At 43.9% G+C, this 15,120-nt stretch overlaps 1 long non-coding RNA gene across 1 annotated transcript; it reads right to left on the minus strand.

Annotated features, from left to right (window-relative positions):
• Positions 1 to 7,321: 7,321 nt before the first annotated feature.
• Positions 7,322 to 7,895, minus strand: LOC124279685. Its single transcript, XR_006899448.1, has 2 exons — positions 7,754 to 7,895; positions 7,322 to 7,509 (listed from the first exon to the last, which is right to left on the minus strand). It is a non-coding gene; the product is annotated as an uncharacterized LOC124279685 (long non-coding RNA).
• Positions 7,896 to 15,120: the final 7,225 nt, after the last annotated feature.

Raw genomic sequence — 15,120 nt, forward strand, 5'->3', positions numbered from 1 at the left:
TTTTGTGTGTCTGTGTTTGATTGTTCCAACAACGTGCCAGCCTGATGACGTATGTCTGACAACACGTCCTTCTGTTGGCCAGAATGATTGATAGAAAACTACTCGTCACTCAAATTGTGGTTTTCGGTCAGTGGTCATACTGTTGATGTAAATAGTTACGTTATGGAATCATTGCTAGAGATGGTGAGTCACAAACACGAACCATGAGTCGACAGTCGAGAACGTTATGCATGACAGAGCTTTGTAACAATTGGTTCATTGACAAATATAATCATCTCCGTGATGTCTGTCATCTCATGAAGGACAGCAGATTTGTCTGTGATGGTAGAGTTGTCTGTGACAGTCGAGTTGCCTGTGATAGCAGGATTGTCTGTGACAATAGAGCTTTGTGTGACAGTACAGTTGTCCATGACAGTATAATTGTCTGTGACAGTATTGTTGTCTGTGACAGTATTGATGTCTGTGACAGTACAGTTGTCCGTGACAGTATAGTTGTCCATGACAGTATAATTGTCTGTGACAGTATTGTTGTCTGTGACAGTATTGATGTCTGTGACAGTACAGTTGTCCGTGACAGTATAATTGTCTGTGACAGTATTGATGTCTGTGACAGTACAATTGTCCGTGACAGTATAATTGTCTGTGACAGTATTGTTGTCTGTGACAGTATTGATGTCTGTGACAGTATTGATGTCTGTTACAGTACAGTTGTCCGTGACAGTATAATTGTCTGTGACAGTATTGATGTCTGCGACAGTATTGATGTCTGTGACAGTACTGTTGTCTGTGACAGTATTGATGTCTGTGACAGTACAGTTGTCCGTGACAGTATAATTGTCTGTGACAGTATTGTTGTCTGTGACAGTATTGATGTTTGTGACAGTATTGATGTCTGTGAAAGTACTGTTGTCTGTGACAGTATTGATGTCTGTGACAGTACAGCTGTCCGTGACAGTACAATTGTCTGTGACAGCATTGTTGTCTGTGACAGTATTGATGTCTGTGATAGTATTGTTGTCTGTGACAGTATAATTGCCTGTGACAGTATAATTGTCTGTGACAGTATTGTTGTCTGTGACAGTATTGATGTTTGTGACAGTATTGATGTCTGTGACAGTATTGTTGTCTGTGACAGTACTGTTGTCTGTGACAGTATAATTGTCTGTGACAGCATTGTTGTCTGTGACAGTATTGATGTCTGTGACAGTACAGTTGTCCTGTGACAGTAGTATTGATTGTTACAGTACAGTTGTCCTTGACAGTATAATTGCCTGTGACAGCATTGTTGTCTGTGACAGTACTGTTGTCTGTGACAGTATTGATGTCTGTGATAGTATTGTTGTCTGTGACAGTATAATTGCCTGTGACAGTATAATTGTCTGTGGCAGTATAATTGTCTGTGATAGTATAATTGTCTGTGACAGTATTGTTGTCTGTGACAGTATTGTTGTCTGTGACAGTATTGTTGTCTGTGACAGTACTGTTGTCTGTGACACTATAATTGTCTGTGACGGTATTGTTGTCTGTGACAGTATAATTGTCTCTGACAGTATTGTTGTCTGTGGCAGTACTGTTGTCTGTGACAAATGTAAAGAAGAATTATTTCAAATGTCTGCAACAAAACATCACGAAAAAGAGATATTGCATAACAGTCGTCATGGCAACTTGCGCCAAAACAGCCCCATAAAACAAGTCCAGAAGGTGAATTGAGACATAGAGCATATCGGAGATGAGTCCGTAACAAACATGCAAAGCACGCGAATTACATGTGTGTGGGTCCATGAAGCTAGGTGTCTACACACAGTGACCTGAGGATATGCTGGAGGAAAACATCTTCCGAAGAACACTATGTCTCAGGACACACTGCATATAAACAACATACTCTTTAATCGTGAGCGTCCACAGACACACAGAGAAAGGGGGGATATGTTTTCCTCATCAAGTCAAATATCCGGTTGTATGTAATCACAACACACAAGGAGAATAGCTCTCATATAACCAAGTATTGACAAATGTGAAACAGATAATGTCCCTCCTGGCCCTCCAAAGATGGGGTGGGCTGGGGGCTGGGTGTGTGTGGGTTTCGACCCTCCACCCTTTGAAAATAACTAAAGAACCCCCTTTGAAAATACTGGATCCGCCTATGGACTGCGATATGGTCCCTGACTTATTTATCGAACCTTTTTTTCTTTGGTGTTCAATGCTGGCATCTCAAAGATTGATTTATGTGTCGTTTATTTATATTGTTAGACCGGATTATTTTCAGGAAACATCATCTGAATATATATGTACAGGCTACTATCTACCAAAACAGGTCACGGCAAGACACATTTTATCTGTTGTAGTGAAAATACAGGAAACGCTTTGTATGTAATGTAAGTGCCGCAGATACGGTCATACATTATATATCTATGTATATACATATATGTCGAGTCCAGCTGTCCATGTAATATTCCCTTGAGGATAAGGACAGGCCATGTGTGTGTCACATATGCCCCCACCCTTATTGTTGTCATATCACCACATAGCTCGAGGCTCTTCATGTCGGGTTCACCCACCAAAAAGGCCAGGGGAGACATTATTTTATAAACAAAAACATGATGCTGATATCTCACCTCAAATGCCACATGACCTCATCTCATCATACAATTTGCTGTTGTTAGTGCCACGAGAGGTATACAATGTACAATACATTTTACCCCACTCTTTCTAAAATGCAAATTTTCAGATTCGATTTTCTGGTTGTAAATATTAAAGGCCATCATAACGGCGACACGTTAGCCATGTGTTAAGTAATTGCGTTGTCAATCTCATCCAGTTCGGGATCAGAGGTCACCGAAATCGGGTCGATAGTCTGTCAAGGGGAATTACCGGGCATGTGACAAGGTGCTACTTACCAAAAGACTAGTTCGGAGTTTGCGAACCTTTCGCGACACTGCGCATTAATCAAAATTTTATCGTGTCAAAGGGCTTCAACTAAAGGCACCTGTTCTTTAATTTGGAGAAATTGCATGGATATTATATCATATTTGGAGCACGGCGAAAACATAAAAGGCTTGAAATGTTAAAAGGTTTTACATGTTGTTGAACTTGGGGTGTGTGCATGTGAAACTGTGGCAGTACATGATAATGGGTTGGCAGTTTTTCAAAGTGAAGTCACGCAGATGTCACTGCTGTTGTTGTCGTGGTTGTGTATATAGAGTCGCAGTAGTGTTTGAAACAGTAGTTGTAGGATAATCGTTTTTAATAATGTCGTTGCGACATTTACAACAGACGTTGTGCCAGTAGCAGTTGTTGATGCAGTTGTAACGACATTTTTCATATTACACTGGGGGAAAAATAGATGCATAAGCTGTATAGTATATATTGTTTAACTTGTATGCTAATAATAGCTATGGTGATCTTTATCAAGGCCTTATGTGCGAGTGTGTGAGTGAGTGAGTGAGTGAGTATGGTTTTACGCCGCTTTTAGCAATATTACAATGAGGAACACCAGAAATGGGCTTCACACACTGTACCCATGTGTGGAATCGAACCCAGGTTTTCGGCGTGGTGAGCGCTTAAACCACTAGGCTAACACCACCACACACACTGCCACTCCCCCCCCCCCCCCCCATGTGTGACCAATCCACCACGTTACGTGTATGCCATGGACCTGCCCAATGATGTGTACTACGTGATCAGCTGTATCAGCTGTAGTTACATGCAGCTTCAGCTGTATCAGCCGTCGATACATGCAGCTTCAGCTGTATCAGCCATAGTTGCATGCAGCTTCAGCTGTATCAGCCGTCGATACATGCAGCTTCAGCTGTATCAGCCGTCGATACATGCAGCTTCAGCTGTATCAGCCGTCGATACATGCAGCTTCAGCTGTATCAGCCATAGTTGCATGCAGCTTCAGCTGTATCAGCCAGAAGCTGCATCAGCCATAGTTACATGCAGCTTCAGCTGTATCAGCTGTAGTTACATGCAGCTTCAGCTGTAAAAGATGTAGTAGCAATTACCTGCTGTCGAGCTGTATATAAGCAGCAGTTAGTGTGCACGAGCAGCAGTTTTATTAGTTCGCCCTGGGTTACAATAGTTCCATGTTACCTCAGCTGTAGTACCTGAAGTAGTTATGGTGTAAAACATAATCGTTAAACATACGCTAACATCAAGTGAAAGTGCAACGATAGAAATCCGTTAAGACGCATGTACGCTGCGATATGTTACTGCGGACTACTGAATTAACGACGTTTAGGCTCCAAACTCCAAACGTCACGCCGAAGACCCGGGTTCGATATTCCCAAAATGGGTACAATGTGTGAAGCCGATTTGTGGTGTTACCGCCGTGATATTGCTGGAATATTGCTAAAAGCGACGTAAAACTAAACTCACTCACTCCAAACTCCAAAGCATTGTGGGATACTGTCATCCATGCCGCCCTCATCTGACGGTAATTTGTACATATACGATGTCTTGAGTATGCAGATAAAGAGGTCACTTGTTTCCTGTTTACTGTTCCTACTGTTTTTTCATTCTTGACAAATGGAGTAGCATGTATTTGTAAGAACGTAATTCCACGACCTATGTTTTGCGGCAGTGTGTCAGATATTGTCGTTTATGCAGAAATATACCAAATTTGGTATTTCCATATATCACGTTGTCATAGGCTTAACATCAACATTAGCCAATCAGGTTCAAGTCAAGTGTGTATGTGCATCATGTGTACAGGCAAAGCTTTTGTGAAATTAAATTCTCTTCTGTTGATGAGCTCTTGAAATATTTGCGACAGCAACCAGATAGAAGGAATCCCATTGTTTTTCCATTTAAATCATGAGGTACCAAAAGTTCGAAATGAATCAACATTCAAATAGGCAGAAAACATCAAATGAATCAGAAATATCAGATTCAGTTCTTGAAGCAAGTAACACACATAGGAATACTGATGAAAGACAGAAATTATGTCTTCACAAACAAACTCCAGGAGACATTATTCTTGGAATAAGTAAACAAATAGATTGCAACACAAAACTATCCAACACAAGACTACCCAACACAAGACTATCAACACAAAACTACCCAACACACGGCTATCCAACACAAGACTATCAACACAAGACTACCCAACACAAGACTATCCAACACAAGACTATCCAACACAAGACTACCCAACACAAGACTATCAACACACGACAATCCACCACAAGACTACCCATCACACGACTACCCAACACAAGACTATCCAACACAAGACTAACCAACACAATACTACCCAAATCCACCACAAGACTACCCATCAACACATCCACTACCCAACACAAGACTATATCCAACACAAGACTACTCACGACAATCCACAACAAGACTACCCATCACACGACTATCCAACACAAGACTACAACACACTATCCAACACAAGACTATCAACACAAGACTACAACACAAGACTATCCAACACAAGACTACCCAACACAAGACAATCCACCACAAGACAACATCAAGACTATCCAACACAAGACTATCAACACAAGACTACCCAACACAAGACTACCCAACACAAGACTATCCAACACAAGACACCCAACACAAGACTACAACACAAGACTATCCAACACACGACAATCCACCACAAGACTACCCACTATCCACAAGACACATCAACACAAGACTACCCAACACAAGACTATCAACACAAGAATATCCAACACAAGACTACCCAACACAAGAATATCCAACACAAGACTATCCAACACAAGACAAGACTACCAACATCGACTATCCAACACAAGACTATCCAACACAAGACTACCCAACTATCAACACAAGACTACCCAAACACAATACTATCCAACACAAGACTACCCAACACAAGACTATCAACACAAGACTACCGAACACAAGACTATCCAACACAAGACTACCCAACACAAGACTATCAACACACGACAATCCACCACAAGACTACCCATCACACGACTACCCAACACAAGACTATCCAACACAAGACTACCGTAGACTATCAACACAAGACTACCCAACACAAGAATATCAACACAAGACTATCAACACAAAACTACCCAACACACGGCTATCCAACACAAGACTATCAACACAAGACTACCCAACACAAGACTATCCAACACAAGACTATCCAACACAAGACTACCCAACACAAGACTACCCAACACACGACTATCCAACACAAGACTATCAACACAAGACTACCCAACACAAGACTATCCAACACAAGACTATCCAACACACGACAATCCACCACAAGACTACCCATCACACGACTATCCAACACAAGACTACCCAACACAAGACTACCCAAGACTATCAACACAAGACTACCCAACACAAGACTATCCAACACACGACAATCCAACACAAGACTACCCAACACAAGACTACTATCACACGGCTATCCAACACAAGACTATCAACACAAGACTACCCAACACAAGACTATCCACCACAAGACTATCCAACACACGACAATCCACCACAAGACTACCCATCACACGACTATCCAACACAAGACTACCCAACACAAGACTATCAACACAAGACTACCCAACACAAGACTATCAACACAAGAATATCCAACACAAGACTACCCAACACAAGAATATCAACACAAGACTATCCAACACAAGACTATCCAACACAAGACTACCCATCACACGACTATCAACACAAGACTACCCAACACAAGACTATCAACACAAGACTACCCAACACAAGACTATCAACACAAGACTATCAACACAAAACTACCCAACACACGGCTATCCAACACAAGACTATCAACACAAGACTACCCAACACAAGACTATCCAACACAAGACTATCCAACACAAGACTACCCAACACAAGACTATCCAACACACGACAATCCACCACAAGACTATCCAACACACGACTAACCAAAGATGAGAGACGGTGCAGACACCGAACGTACGAACATTCTGCTTGATATCAACTTAAGTTGTTTTTGTTGGTTCTTGTTGGGAGACCTTTTTTTGGTACGTCAGTCATAATGGTAACGTATCAATCTCAATGTCAATAGAGAGAGTCAGCTACACAAACACAACCTCCCTACCTAATTATCTCAATTGCTGGCAATGATTCATTTCAGATGAAAGCAGTGAAGTTGACTATCTTGCACCGACTCCCATGTCAAGCACGCAGCCCAACCGCTGACGGCCAACGCCATTGTTTCCATGCGATTCATATTAATTTTCCCTCTCGACTTAATTGTTCAGATACTGTTTCCTTTAAGAAGAAGATAAGTCTGTGATGTGTGACACAAACCGGATATAGGAAACTGTAGATGGTTTCTAATATACATTTGTTTTATTTCTTAGGCAGCATTTAAAAAGTCTGGAACACACAGCAGTCCGCGGCAGTGCTACAACACGGATGTGAATCAGAGGTTGGTCCACGTTTCCGCAGGGATGGTAGCTAGTACGTTACATCGTGACATGGGGTGGTCCATTTCTCGACAGGAGGGGTGTCCAGTGACTGAAATAATGAACACTTCTTTCGGTAACGAGCAGAAGAATCTGCCTTTCGCCTGCATCAAAAGCGTAAATGTATTTTACAGCATACAGCCTTGAATAAATAGCGAGCAATATGCGGATATCAGTCTTTATAACATAAGTCAGTATACATGGGACTGAGTCTTAATCATTTTATCAGTTCCGTTTAGAAAACACGTTAAATATGTGTGGTCATACTCCCCACGGAAGACAAATACAAAACAGACCTTTCCAGTACATCGAGAGAATAAATCTAGCCGGTTTCATGTACGAGATAGTGCTTTGAAATGGCTGTCGAAGTTCCAGGATGGGCGTGTAGGTTTCGACTTTGTGTAACAGGAGAAATATAGCACATGTCGGGGACCCAGATAAGTGCTACAGAATTGATAGATTAGCAAATTATCAGTGTTGCTGTAAAGCGGAAACCCTATGTGGGCCTTACGTAATTACTCAGGCCATATACACAGCGCATGCGCGAATTCTTTGAAGATATCTATGGTGAATACAATTATCTGTAGCCGATTGTAGATGAGCAGAATCTAGCGCACGCTTTCATAATCCTCGCCGTATTTACTTTACGTACATTGCAACATTTTCCTTGTACAGAGGGAATCGTACAAGGGTAGTACAGCAATGGGCCCAGTAGGTGTCACAGTTCAGTGACGTACTTTATTTACTAATAAATGCTCTGTTTGTTGGATCTATACAAATGTTGAATTAAAGGAATAGCTGAAGGAGTCAGACCAGAATATTGCATTACCGTCGGAGCTTTCGAGACACATATTTTTACATGTGACAATACTTTATAAATTAATAGTGTTCAGTGTGAAACCTCGCTTTCATCTCTCTCGGTCCCCCGACGATATATTGCTGGGACATTGCTAAAAGCGGCGTAAAACCTAACTCACGCACTCACTCACTCTCTCTCAAAGACAATCAGCGGGCTTTATTGTCTATAACACAATGCGACCAGAGACCATATAATAAATTTAATTATATGGTCTCTGATGCGACAAAGACGTTACAGACTTGTGATATATCTGTTAAATGAGAAGTTGGAGTCATAATGTGGAACGTCTAACATTCAATGTATAATGATTGTCAAGAAGTCACCGTCAACCACCAGGGGAGACAACACTGGGGTTATGCTCATCTTTCAGACTCTCTAGACATTTCAGAAAGAGTGATCTCAAATATAACATGTGTTACATTTGACCACTTCCTAATAGACACTGTGCATCCATAGCTTCGGCCACGGGTGCCGTGCCAATTTATACTCTTCAGACTGGTATACAAAGTATGTGATCCAGACAACTGGCAGTCAGACTTCCATTTCTTTGTGGGAGACGCGAGAGAATGGGTTCGAATCCAGAATGGGACTCAACCAATATAACATGTTTAACTGTCAGAGCTGGTCAGCGGCTTGTTAGGTGACACAGCAAACCGGGACCGATGAAAGAAACCAGCCATGTCGTCCCGACATTCTGGTCTGTATTTCACAGCGTCTGGAACAAGTACTCATTGACTTCGCTGTTGGCAAGATTCTTAAAACCGAAAATAAGGACAGCAATTTGGACATTTTACAAACGTTTCAAAGATAAACAGTGTCTGTTACTTCTGTCGACTCTAAATAAGGAGTACAGAGAGGCTGAAAACGTACAGGAACAGATATATATAAATCAGGCATTTTTTAAAGGTATTAATTGCTGACTATTAACAGATATAATAATGTCACTTTATTGATGCTAATACCGTATGCTTATACCACGTCTACCGCCCTCACGTAAAAACCTGTTATGAGAGGAATGGAGTCCTCTCTACAGACGGAGCATAGCAGAGGTAACACCTGTGCCTGAAAAACTGACATATCATCTCGCCATCTTGTCGATCTCGCGCGAGATAACGAGAAGACGTCAGTATCGGTGTATCAGCGTAGAAAACAGACATTATATACTGTTTACTCTCCGCAGAACAAGTTTACGTCCTTCGGGCTCGGAGAGTATGTTGTGAATAGTCTACTCTCAAAGCAAAGTGTTTGATATAGTAACAATGACAATTTTCGGCAAGATGGTAGTCGTACCGATAAGATCAAGTTTCAGTGCCTCATAAAATGACGTCTTCAAAACGACTGATTTTTTAAGATTACACTGATAAAATTTTACTGTCATGCATTTAAGTATATGTAATGTCAATAATTCTGCAATTTGTTATACCGTCAGGTTCTCGTCAAAAGTTAAAAACGAGCTGTAAATCATTTACTGAATAATGCAACACGTCTGTGATGAACCTGCAGAGAAGTAAGAAAGTGTTTCAAGTGAAAGTTAGCCAAGTTAAAAAATATATAACCAACTGTACTTGTGAGACGCGTTGTGAGTGTAGCGAACCACGGGTAATACTAAGCTACAAAACATCCTGTTTGCAGATACAAATTCCACAGCTTCCAATAAAAGATGTCTACCTTATCAAGCAGACAATTTTATTGTTTCTATCGTCTGGGAAAAGGGGGTTAAGTCAACACTTTCTAACAACACCCGTCTTTAATGTTAGGAGTTGCCAGGGGGTTTGGCAGGGTTCACGTTCATCAGCTTGCCTGTTGACTAATTGGAAGAAGGGATGTGGAAGTGAAAGTAAACAACACATGGACGACAGCACAACACATGGACGACACCACAACACCTGGACGACAACACAAAACCTGGACGACAGCACAACATCTGGACGACAGCACAACACCTGGACGACAGCACAACACATGGACGACAGCACAACACATGGACGACAACACAAAACCTGGACGACAGCACAACACCTGGACGACAGCACAACACCTGGACGACAACACAACACCTGGACGACAGCACAACACATGGACGACAGCACAACACCTGGACGACAACACAACACATGGACGACAGCACAACAACACAGCTGGACGACAGCACAACACATGGACGACAGCACAACACCTGGACGACAGCACAACACATGGACGACAACACAACACCTGGACGACAGCACAACACATGGACGACAGCACAAAACCTGGACGACAGCACAACACATGGACGACAACACAAAACCTGGACGACTGGACGACAGCGACAACACCTGGACGACAACACAACACCTGGACGACAACACAACACACAACACCTGGACGACAGCACAACACCTGGACGACAGCACAACACCTGGACGACAGCACAACACCTGGACGACAACAACACCTGGACAACAACACCTGGACGACAACACAACACCTGGACGACAGCACAACACCTGGACGACAGCACAACACCTGGACGACAGCACAACACACGACAACACACAACACCTGGACGACACCATAACACACGACAGCACAAACCTGGACGACACCACAACACCTGGACGACAGCACAACACCTGGACGACAACACAACACCTGGACGACAGCACAACACCTGGACGACAACACAACACCTGGACGACAACCTGGACACACAACACCTGGACGACAACACATGGACACAACACCTGGACGACAGCACAACACCTGGACGACAACACAACACCTGGACGACAAACACAACACAACACAACACACAACACCTGGACGACACCACGACAGCACCTGGACGACACCACAACACCTGGACGACAGCACAACACATGGACGACAGCACAACACCTGGACGACAGCACAACACCACAACACACCTGGACGACACACACAGCACACCTGGACGACACCACAACACCTGGACGACAGCACAACACCTGGACGACAACACAACACCTGGACGACAACACAACACCTGGACGACAGCACAACACCTGGACGACAGCACAACATATGGACGACAACACAACAGCCTGGACGACACGACAACACAACACAACACAACACCTGGACGACACATGGACACAACACCTGGACGACAGCACAACACCTGGACGACAGCACAACACCTGGACGACAACACAACACCTGGACGACAGCACAACACATGGACGACAACACAACACCTGGACGACAGCACAACACCTGGGACGACAAACACAACACATGGACGACACAACACAACAACACAACACCTGGACGACAGCACAACACATGGACGACAACACAACACCTGGACGACAACACAACACCTGGACGACAGCACAACACACCTGGACGACAACACAACACCTGGACGACAGCACAACACCTGGACGACAGCCTGGACGACACCACAACACCACCACGACAGCACAACACCTGGACGACAACACAACACCTGGACGACAGCACAACACCTGGACGACAGCACAACACATGGACGACAACACAACACCAGGACGACAGCACAACACCTGGACGACAACACAACACCTGGACGACAACACAACACCTGACGACAACACAACACCTGGACGACAGCACAACACAACGACCACAACACCTGGACGACAGCACAACAACACCTGACGACAGCACAACACCTGGACGACAGCACAACACCTGGACGACAGCACAAAACGACAGCACAGCAAACACATGGACGACACACAACACCTGGACGACAGCACAACACCTGGACGACAACACAACACACCTGGACGACAGCACAACACCTGGACGACAAACCTGCACAACACCTGGACGACAACACAACACCTGGACGACAACACAACACATGGACGACAACACAACACATGGACGACAGCACAACAACACTGGACGACAACACAACACCTGGACGACACCACAACAACCTGGACGACAGCACAACACCTGGACGACAGCACAACACCATGGACGACACACAACACATGGACGACAACACAACACCTGGACGACACGACAACACAACACCTGGACGACAGCAACACATGGACGACAACACAACACCTGGACGACAGCTGGACGACAACACAACACCTGGACGACACACACAACACCTGGACGACAGCACAACACCTGGACGACAACACAACACCTGGAACACAACACTGGACGACAACACAACACCTGGACGACAACACAAAACCTGGACGACAGCACAACACCTGGACGACAGCACAACACCTGGACGACAGCACAACACCTGGACGACAACACAACACCTGGACGACAGCACAACACCTGGACGACAACACAACACCTGGACGACACACAACACATGGACGACACCACAAAACCTGGACGACAACACAACACCTGGACGACAGCACAACACATGGACGACAGCACAACACCTGGACGACACCTGGACGACACAACACCTGGACGACAACACAACACCTGGACGACAACACAACACCTGGACGACAGCACAACACCTGGACGACAACACAACACCTGGACGACAGCACAACACCTGGACGACAGCACAACACCTGGACGACAGCACAACACCTGGACGACAGCACAACACCTGGACGACAACACAACACCTGGACGACAGCACAACACCTGGACGACAGCACAACACCTGGACGACAGCACAACATCTGAACGACAGCACAACATCTGACGACAGCACAACATCTGGACGACACCACAACACCTGGACGACAGCACAACACCTGGACGACAGCACAACACCTGAACGACAGCACAACACCTGGACGACAGCACAACACCTGACGACAGCACAACACCTGACGACAACACAACACCTGGACGACAGCACAACACCTGACGACAACACAACACCTGGACGACAACACAACACCTGGACGACAGCACAAAACCTTCCTTCTTTCATCAGCTGGTTCAAGGTCTTCTCAATAGACATGGTCCCGAATGATGGAGCGAATGAGTATGGTTTTCCGCCGTTTTTAGCAATATTCTAGCAATATCACAACGAGTATAAACATAATTTGGTTTGACACGTTGTACTCTCGAGAGGAATCGAACCAGGGTCTTCTTGCGTGACGAGCGAATGCTTTAACCATCAGTCTACCCCCTCCCTATGCATTTGGTCTGGGAAATGTTGTCTTTATATTATTGTTTATCAGATTATTATTGTCGACACAAAGATAATCCTAGTTCCCTTGGTCTTAGAGTTACTTTGTGTGATGCCTTGACTCATCAGTGTGTACTCCTACTATACGTGTAGAGTGTTTTAATGGAAAATTCTGAAGGTCCATGAGCAAACTATTCCTGGGCACACCATCAACCAAACCTGCTAATTGCTCAATCAATCCCGTTGCGTCAGAGCGGCATCACACAATAGAGTGAGCACATTTCACAAGGGTATTTGAGAGTCCTCTAAAACATACCCACACAGGCTGATAATGTCTTCCAAATATTCAATGAATGAGGTGCGAGTTTATGTGTACATAGCATTTGTTGTACATATATATCAGGCGTTTATATATCGACGATAGCCTTGGATGCTTGACAAGACTGAATCCATGGCATGATACATAGCTACATCCGGTAATCAACCTGGCACACAGACGGGACAAACGATCACAATTAGTCTACCTTTTACAGTTATATCTCCATGTTAAAAATCGTCTATTATTTATTTCACAATGGTTGGCTTCGCCTACTTATATATTTTTCCCAATGTATGTTTAAAAGACTAGCCACAGTCTATCCTGGAGTCTTATCAAGCATCTTGCCTCCCTCTCAATGTGCTAGTGATGGGCTCATGGAGATGAGGCGCTGACAGAAGTGGATCTATGTGTTGTGTGAGCTAACAAAGCCCGCAGCAGATAGTGATGTACGGCAGGGAGACCGTCTCTCTCCGGCCTTCTTTACTAAATGGCAGGAGGAATTCTCAGCGGCAGAAACAACCAAAATATTCGGTTGGGCACGTTTTCTGTTGCACACCTGCGGGTTGGGAAGGTTTGGGCTTGGCCTGTGGCCCTAGGGGCTATTTTGCAACAAGGTAGCTACGGCTCCAGCCTTTACTGTTGGGTGTTCATGCCACAAAGGCTGGAACAATTACAAACGCTTGTCTTGCAATGATGAAGTCTGTGGTGGATCGTGAAAACAAGTCAAAAGGCTGTGTTGAATTAACCGTAGAATGAGTACAAAGAAGGGTTATAATGAGTGTAACAGTGAGTAAGAAAAATATATTGTCTCATCTGATATTCTTTGATGTAAATGTAGCCTTGTGTCAGAAGTAAACCAGTGCAAATATTTGTGAAATGTGCACGCCGAAAAACAGCTTCCTTCCTAAGAAGACGCGACAAAATCAGAATCTGATACACACAGATTACATCGGCCAACATGTTCTGACGAATAAATTGTCTCATCATTTTATAGCGGTAAAAGCAGTATAAAGTTATTATTAAAACATTATTGAAACCCGTCACACAAAAAGGGTAATAACAGCCTGACACATAATCTCATCATAAAGCGTATATATGCAATGTCGTTATTGTAATTAACTGCTCATCATCCCAAGTATATGTGAGAGCTGAAACTCGTCTCATATGAAAGCAATGCAGAGACAAGCAGCCCCAGGAACAAGTCAAAATGTGTTTTTCCTTCAGGAAACCTAAATAATTCCGAATCGTTGAAACTCATTCACAGTCCATTTCCATATAAACACAAAGAATGTAGGTACTTGGGAAGCGGCTCAGCTTCTCTGTAGCCAAGTGGGCTGTT

Source organism: Haliotis rubra, unplaced genomic scaffold (assembly GCF_003918875.1).
Source record: "Haliotis rubra isolate DU_JTF1 unplaced genomic scaffold, ASM391887v1 Scf255, whole genome shotgun sequence".
Classification (NCBI taxonomy): Eukaryota; Metazoa; Mollusca; class Gastropoda; order Lepetellida; family Haliotidae; genus Haliotis; species Haliotis rubra.